This window comes from Crassostrea angulata, chromosome 2, assembly GCF_025612915.1.
Source record: "Crassostrea angulata isolate pt1a10 chromosome 2, ASM2561291v2, whole genome shotgun sequence".
Classification (NCBI taxonomy): domain Eukaryota; kingdom Metazoa; phylum Mollusca; class Bivalvia; order Ostreida; family Ostreidae; genus Magallana; species Magallana angulata.
This window is the reverse complement of record NC_069112.1, coordinates 50,864,818-50,873,081: the sequence shown is the minus strand read 5'-3', so window position 1 is coordinate 50,873,081 and position 8,264 is coordinate 50,864,818.

Here is an 8,264-nt window from a genome sequence, read left to right as displayed (position 1 = left end):
TAGATTTTAGTTTGTTCAAATCATGGTTCCCGGAGGTAGGGTTCGGCCACAGTAGGGGGATCAAGTTTTACATAGGAATATATAGAGGAAATCTTTAAACTTTCTTCTCAAAAACTATGACGCCAGGAAAGCTCAAATTAAAATGGAAGCATCCTCAGGTAGTGTAGATTTTAGTTTGTTCAAATCATGGTTCCCGGAGGTAGGGTTGGGCCACAGTAGGGGGATCAAGTTTTACATAGGAATATATAGAGGAAATCTTTAAACTTTCTTCTCAAAAACTATGACGCCAGGAAAGCTCAAATTAAAATGGAAGCATCCTCAGGAAGTGAATATTCTTCTTTATTCAAATCATGGTCCCCTGGGGTAGGGTAGGGCCACAGTACGGGGATCAAATTTTACATAGGAATATATAGAGGAAATCTTTAAACTTTCTTCTCAAAAACTATGACGCCAGGAAAGCTCAAATTAAAATGGAAGCATCCTCAGGAAGTGAATATTCTTGTTTGTTCAAATCATGGTCCCCGGGGGTAGGGTAGGGCCACAGTAGGGGGATCAAGTTTTACATAGGAATATATAGAGAAAATCTTTAAACTTTCTTCTCAAAAACTATGACGCCAGGAAAGCTCAAATTAAAATGGAAGCATCCTCAGGTAGTGTAGATTTTAGTTTGTTCAAATCATGGTCCCCGGGGGTAGGGTAGAGCCACAGTAGGGGGATCAAGTTTTACATAGGAATATATAGAGAAAATCTTTAAACTTTCTTCCCAAAAACTATGACGCCAGGAAAGCTCAAATTAAAATGGAAGCATCCTCAAGAAGTGAGTATTTTTGTTTGTTCAAATCATGGTCCCCGGGGGTAGGGTAGGACCACAGTAGGGGGATCATGTTTTACATAGGAATATATAGAGAAAATCTTTAAACTTTCTTCTCAAAAACTATGACGCCAGGAAAGCTCAAATTAAAATGGAAGCATCCTCAGGTAGTGTAGATTTTAGTTTGTTCAAATCATGGTCCCCGGGGGTAGGGTAGGGCCACAGTAGGGGGATCAAGTTTTACATAGGAATATATAGAGAAAATCTTTAAACTTTCTTCCCAAAAACAATGACGCCAGGAAAGCTCAAATTAAAATGGAAGCATCCTCAAGAAGTGAGTATTTTTGTTTGTTCAAATCATGGTCCCCCGGGGTAGGGTAGGGCCACAGTAGGGGGATCAAGTTTTACATAGGAATATATAGAGAAAATCTTTAAACTTTCTTCCCAAAAACTATGACGCCTGGAAAGCTGAAATTAAATTGGAAGCATCCTCAGGTAGTGTAGATTTTAGTTTGTTCAAATCATGGTCCCCGGGGGTAGGGTTGGGCCACAGTAGGGGGATCAAGTTTTACATAGGAATATATAGAGAAAATCTTTAAACTTTCTTCTCAAAAACTATGACGCCAGGAAAGCTCAAATTAAAATGGAAGCATCCTCAGGAAGTGAATATTCTTGTTTATTCAAATCATGGTCCCCTGGGGTAGGGTAGGGCCACAGTAGGGGGATCAAATTTTACATAGGAATATATAGAGAAAATCTTTAAACTTTCTTCTCAAAAACTATGACGCCAGGAAAGCTCAAATTAAAATGGAAGCATCTTCAGGAAGTGAATATTCTTGTTTGTTCAAATCATGGTCCCAAGGGGTAGGGTAGGGCCACAGTAGGGGGATCAAGTTTTACATAGGAATATATAGAGGAAATCTTTAAACTTTCTTCTCAAAAACTATGACGCCAGAAAAAGCTCAAATTAAAATGGAAGCATCCTCAGGAAGCGAATATTCTTGTTTGTTCAAATCATGGTCCCCGGGGGTAGGGTAGGGCCACAGTAGGGGGATCAAGTTTTACATAGGAATATATAGAGAAAATCTTTAAACTTTCTTCCCAAAAACTATGACGCCAGGAAAGCTCAAATTAAAATGGAAGCATCCTCAAGAAGTGAGTATTTTTGTTTGTTCAAATCATGGTCCCCGGGGGTAGGGTAGGGCCACAGTAGGGGGATCAAGTTTTACATAGGAATATATAGAGAAAATCTTTAAACTTTCTTCCCAAAAACTATGACGCCTGGAAAGCTGAAATTAAATTGGAAGCATCCTCAGGTAGTGTAGATTTTAGTTTGTTCAAATCATGGTCCCCGGGGGTAGGGTTGGGCCACAGTAGGGGGATCAAGTTTTACATAGGAATATATAGAGAAAATCTTTAAACTTTCTTCTCAAAAACTATGACGCCAGGAAAGCTCAAATTAAAATGGAAGCATCCTCAGGAAGTGAATATTCTTCTTTATTCAAATCATGGTCCCCTGGGGTAGGGTAGGGCCACAGTACGGGGATCAAATTTTACATAGGAATATATAGAGGAAATCTTTAAACTTTCTTCTCAAAAACTATGACGCCAGGAAAGCTCAAATTAAAATGGAAGCATCCTCAGGAAGTGAATATTCTTGTTTGTTCAAATCATGGTCCCCGGGGGTAGGGTAGGGCCACAGTAGGGGGATCAAGTTTTACATAGGAATATATAGAGAAAATCTTTAAACTTTCTTCTCAAAAACTATGACGCCAGGAAAGCTCAAATTAAAATGGAAGCATCCTCAGGTAGTGTAGATTTTAGTTTGTTCAAATCATGGTCCCCGGGGGTAGGGTAGAGCCACAGTAGGGGGATCAAGTTTTACATAGGAATATATAGAGAAAATCTTTAAACTTTCTTCCCAAAAACTATGACGCCAGGAAAGCTCAAATTAAAATGGAAGCATCCTCAAGAAGTGAGTATTTTTGTTTGTTCAAATCATGGTCCCCGGGGGTAGGGTAGGGCCACAGTAGGGGGATCAAGTTTTACATAGGAATATATAGAGAAAATCTTTAAACTTTCTTCTCAAAAACTATGACGCCAGGAAAGCTCAAATTAAAATGGAAGCATCCTCAGGTAGTGTAGATTTTAGTTTGTTCAAATCATGGTCCCCGGGGGTAGGGTAGGGCCACAGTAGGGGGATCAAGTTTTACATAGGAATATATAGAGAAAATCTTTAAACTTTCTTCCCAAAAACAATGACGCCAGGAAAGCTCAAATTAAAATGGAAGCATCCTCAAGAAGTGAGTATTTTTGTTTGTTCAAATCATGGTCCCCCGGGGTAGGGTAGGGCCACAGTAGGGGGATCAAGTTTTACATAGGAATATATAGAGAAAATCTTTAAACTTTCTTCCCAAAAACTATGACGCCTGGAAAGCTGAAATTAAATTGGAAGCATCCTCAGGTAGTGTAGATTTTAGTTTGTTCAAATCATGGTCCCCGGGGGTAGGGTTGGGCCACAGTAGGGGGATCAAGTTTTACATAGGAATATATAGAGAAAATCTTTAAACTTTCTTCTCAAAAACTATGACGCCAGGAAAGCTCAAATTAAAATGGAAGCATCCTCAAGAAGTGAATATTCTTGTTTATTCAAATCATGGTCCCCTGGGGTAGGGTAGGGCCACAGTAGGGGGATCAAATTTTAAATAGGAATATATAGAGAAAATCTTTAAACTTTCTTCTCAAAAACTATGACGCCAGGAAAGCTCAAATTAAAATGGAAGCATCTTCAGGAAGTGAATATTCTTGTTTGTTCAAATCATGGTCCCAAGGGGTAGGGTAGGGCCACAGTAGGGGGATCAAGTTTTACATAGGAATATATAGAGAAAATCTTTAAACTTTCTTCTCAAAAACTATGACGCCAGGAAAGCTCAAATTAAAATGGAAGCATCCTCAGGAAGTGAATATTCTTGTTTGTTCAAATCATGGTCCCCGGGGGAAGGGTAAGGCCACAGTAGGGGGATCAAGTTTTACATAGGAATATATAGAGAAAATCTTTAAACTTTCTTCTCAAAAACTATGACGCCAGGAAAGCTCAAAATAAAATGGAAGCATCCTCAGGTAGTGTAGATTTTAGTTTTTTCAAATCATGGTCCCCGGGGGTAGGGTTAGGCCACAGTAGGGGGATCAAGTTTTACATAGGAATATATAGAGAAAATCTTTAAACTTTCTTCTAAAAACTATGACGCCAGGAAAGCTCAAATTAAAATGGAAGCATCCTCAGGTAGTGTAGATTTTAGTTTGTTCAAATCATGGTCCCCGGGGGTAGGGTTGGGCCACAGTAGGGGGATCAAGTTTTACATAGGAATATATAGAGAAAATCTTTAAACTTTCTTCCCAAAAACTATGACGCCAGGAAAGCTTAAATTAAAATGGAAGCATCCTCAAGAAGTGAGTATTTTTATTTGTTCAAATCATGGTCCCCGGGGGTAGGGTAGGGCCACAGTAGGGGGATCAAGTTTTACATAGGAATATATAGAGAAAATCTTTAAACTTTCTTCCCAAAAACTATGACGCCTGGAAAGCTGAAATTAAATTGGAAGCATCCTCAGGTAGTGTAGATTTTAGTTTGTTCAAATCATGGTCCCCGGGGGTAGGGTTGGGCCACAGTAGGGGGATCAAGTTTTACATAGGAATATATAGAGAAAATCTTTAAACTTTCTTCTCAAAAACTATGACGCCAGGAAAGCTCAAATTAAAATGGAAGCATCCTCGGGAAGTGAATATTCTTTTTTGTTCAAATCATGGTCCCCGGGGGAAGGGTAGGGCCACAGTAGGGGGATCAAGTTTTACATAGGAACATATAGAGGAAATCTTTAAACTTTCTTCTCAAAAACTATGACGCCAGGAAAGCTCAAATTAAAATGGAAGCATCCTCAGGAAGTGAATATTCTTGTTTATTCAAATCATGGTCCCCTGGGGTAGGGTAGGGCCACAGTAGGGGGATCAAGTTTACATAAGAATATATAGAGAAAATCTTTAAACTTTCTTCTCAAAAACTATGACGCCAGGAAAGCTCAAATTAAAATGGAAGCATCCTCAGGTAGTGTAGATTTTAGTTTGTTCAAATCATGTTCCCCGGGGGTAGGGTTGGGCCACAGTAGGGGGATCAAGTTTTACATAGGAATATATTGAGAAAATCTTTAAACTTTCTTCTCAAAAACTATGACGCCAGAAAAGCTCAAATTAAAATGGAAGAATCCTCAGGTAGTGTAGATTTTAGTTTGTTCAAATCATGGTCCCCGGGGGTAGGGTTAGGCCACAGTAGGGGGATCAAGTTTTACATAGGAATATATAGGGAAAATCTTTAAACTTTCTTCTAAAAAAGTATGACGCCAGGAAAGCTAAAATTAAAATGGAAGCATCCTCAGGTAGTGTAGATTTTAGTTTGTTCAAATCATGGTCCCCGGGGGTAGGGTTGGGCCACAGTACGGGGATCAAATTTTACATAGGAATATATAGAGGAAATCTTTAAACTTTCTTCTCAAAAACTATGACGCCAGGAAAGCTCAAATTAAAATGGAAGCATCCTCAGGAAGTGAATATTCTTGTTTGTTCAAATCATGGTCCCCGGGGGTAGGGTAGGGCCACAGTAGGGGGATCAAGTTTTACATAGGAATATATAGAGAAAATCTTTAAACTTTCTTCTCAAAAACTATGACGCCAGGAAAGCTCAAATTAAAATGGAAGCATTCTCAGGAAGTGAATATTCTTGTTTGTTAAGATCATGGTCCCCGGGGTTAGGGTAGGGCCACAGTAGGGCGATCAAGTTTTACATAGGAATATATAGAGGAAATCTTTAAACTTTCTTCTCAAAAACTATGACGCCAGGAAAGCTCAAATTAAAATGGAAGCATCCTCAGGAAGTGAATATTCTTGTTTGTTCAAATCATGGTCCCCGGGGGTAGGGTAGGGCCACAGTAGGGGGATCAAGTTTTACATATTAATATATTGAGAAAATCTTTAAACTTTCTTCTCAAAAAGTATGACACCAGGAAAGCTCAAATTAAAATGGAAGCATCCTCAGGTAGTGTAGATTTTAGTTTGTTCAAATCATGGTCCCCGGGGGTAGGGTAGGGCCACAGTAGGGGGATCAAGTTTTACATAGGAATATATAGAGAAAATTTTTAAACTTTTTTCTCAAAAACTATGACGCCAGGAAAGCTCAAATTAAAATGGAAGCATCCTCAGGAAGTGAATATTCTTTTTTGTTCAAATCATAGTCCCCGGGGGAAGGGTAAGGCCACAGTAGGGGGATCAAGTTTTACATAGGAATATATAGAGGAAATCTTTAAACTTTCTTCTCAAAAACTATGACGCCAGGAAAGCTCAAATTAAAATGGAAGCATTCTCAGGTAGTGTAGATTTTAGTTTGTTCAAATCATGGTTCCCGGAGGTAGGGTTGGGCCACAGTAGGGGGATCAAGTTTTACATAGGAATATATAGAGGAAATCTTTAAACTTTCTTCTCAAAAACTATGACGCCAGAAAAAGCTCAAATTAAAATGGAAGCATCCTCAGGAAGCGAATATTCTTGTTTGTTCAAATCATGGTCCCCGGGGGTAGGGTAGGGCCACAGTAGGGGGATCAAGTTTTACATAGGAATATATAGAGAAAATCTTTAAACTTTCTTCCCAAAAACTATGACGCCAGGAAAGCTCAAATTAAAATGGAAGCATCCTCAAGAAGTGAGTATTTTTGTTTGTTCAAATCATGGTCCCCGGGGGTAGGGTAGGGCCACAGTAGGGGGATCAAGTTTTACATAGGAATATATAGGGAAAATCTTTAAACTTTCTTCTCAAAAACTATGACGCCAGGAAAGCTCAAATTAAAATGGAAGCATCCTCAGGAAGTGAATATTCTTTTTTGTTCAAATCATAGTCCCCGGGGGAAGGGTAAGGCCACAGTAGGGGGATCAAGTTTTACATAGGAATATATAGGGAAAATCTTTAAACTTTCTTCTCAAAAACTATGACGCCAGGAAAGCTCAAATTAAAATGGAAGCATCCTCAGGAAGTGAATATTCTTTTTTGTTCAAATCATAGTCCCCGGGGGAAGGGTAAGGCCACAGTAGGGGGATCAAGTTTTACATAGGAATATATAGAGGAAATCTTTAAACTTTCTTCTCAAAAACTATGACGCCAGGAAAGCTCAAATTAAAATGGAAGCATTCTCAGGTAGTGTAGATTTTAGTTTGTTCAAATCATGGTTCCCGGAGGTAGGGTTGGGCCACAGTAGGGGGATCAAGTTTTACATAGGAATATATAGAGGAAATCTTTAAACTTTCTTCTCAAAAACTATGACGCCAGAAAAAGCTCAAATTAAAATGGAAGCATCCTCAGGAAGCGAATATTCTTGTTTGTTCAAATCATGGTCCCCGGGGGTAGGGTAGGGCCACAGTAGGGGGATCAAGTTTTACATAGGAATATATAGAGAAAATCTTTAAACTTTCTTCCCAAAAACTATGACGCCAGGAAAGCTCAAATTAAAATGGAAGCATCCTCAAGAAGTGAGTATTTTTGTTTGTTCAAATCATGGTCCCCGGGGGTAGGGTAGGGCCACAGTAGGGGGATCAAGTTTTACATAGGAATATATAGAGAAAATCTTTAAACTTTCTTCCCAAAATCTATGACGCCTGGAAAGCTGAAATTAAATTGGAAACATCCTCAGGTAGTGTAGATTTTAGTTTGTTCAAATCATGGTCCCCGGGGGTAGGGTTGGGCCACAGTAGGGGGATCAAGTTTTACATAGGAATATATAGAGAAAATCTTTAAACTTTCTTCTCAAAAACTATGACGCCAGGAAAGCTCAAATTAAAATGGAAGCATCCTCAGGAAGTGAATATTCTTGTTTATTCAAATCATGGTCCCCTGGGGTAGGGTAGGGCCACAGTAGGGGGATCAAGTTTTACATAGGAATATATAGAGAAAATCTTTAAACTTTCTTCTCAAAAACTATGACGCCAGGAAAGCTCAAATTAAAATGGAAGCATCCTCAGGAAGTGAATATTCTTGTTTGTTCAAATCATGGTCCCCGGGGGAAGGGTAAGGCCACAGTAGGGGGATCAAGTTTTACATAGGAATATATAGAGAAAATCTTTAAACTTTCTTCTCAAAAACTATGACGCCAGGAAAGCTCAAAACAAAATGGAAGCATACTCAGGTAGTGTAGATTTTAGTTTTTTCAAATCATGGTCCCCGGGGGTAGGGTTAGGCCACAGTAGGGGGATCCAATTTTACATAGGAATATATAGAGAAAATCTTTAAACTTTCTTCTAAAAACTATGACGCCAGGAAAGCTCAAATTAAAATGGAAGCATCCTCAGGTAGTGTAGATTTTAGTTTGTTCAAATCATGGTCCCCGGGGGTAGGGTTGGGCCACAGTAGGGGGATCAA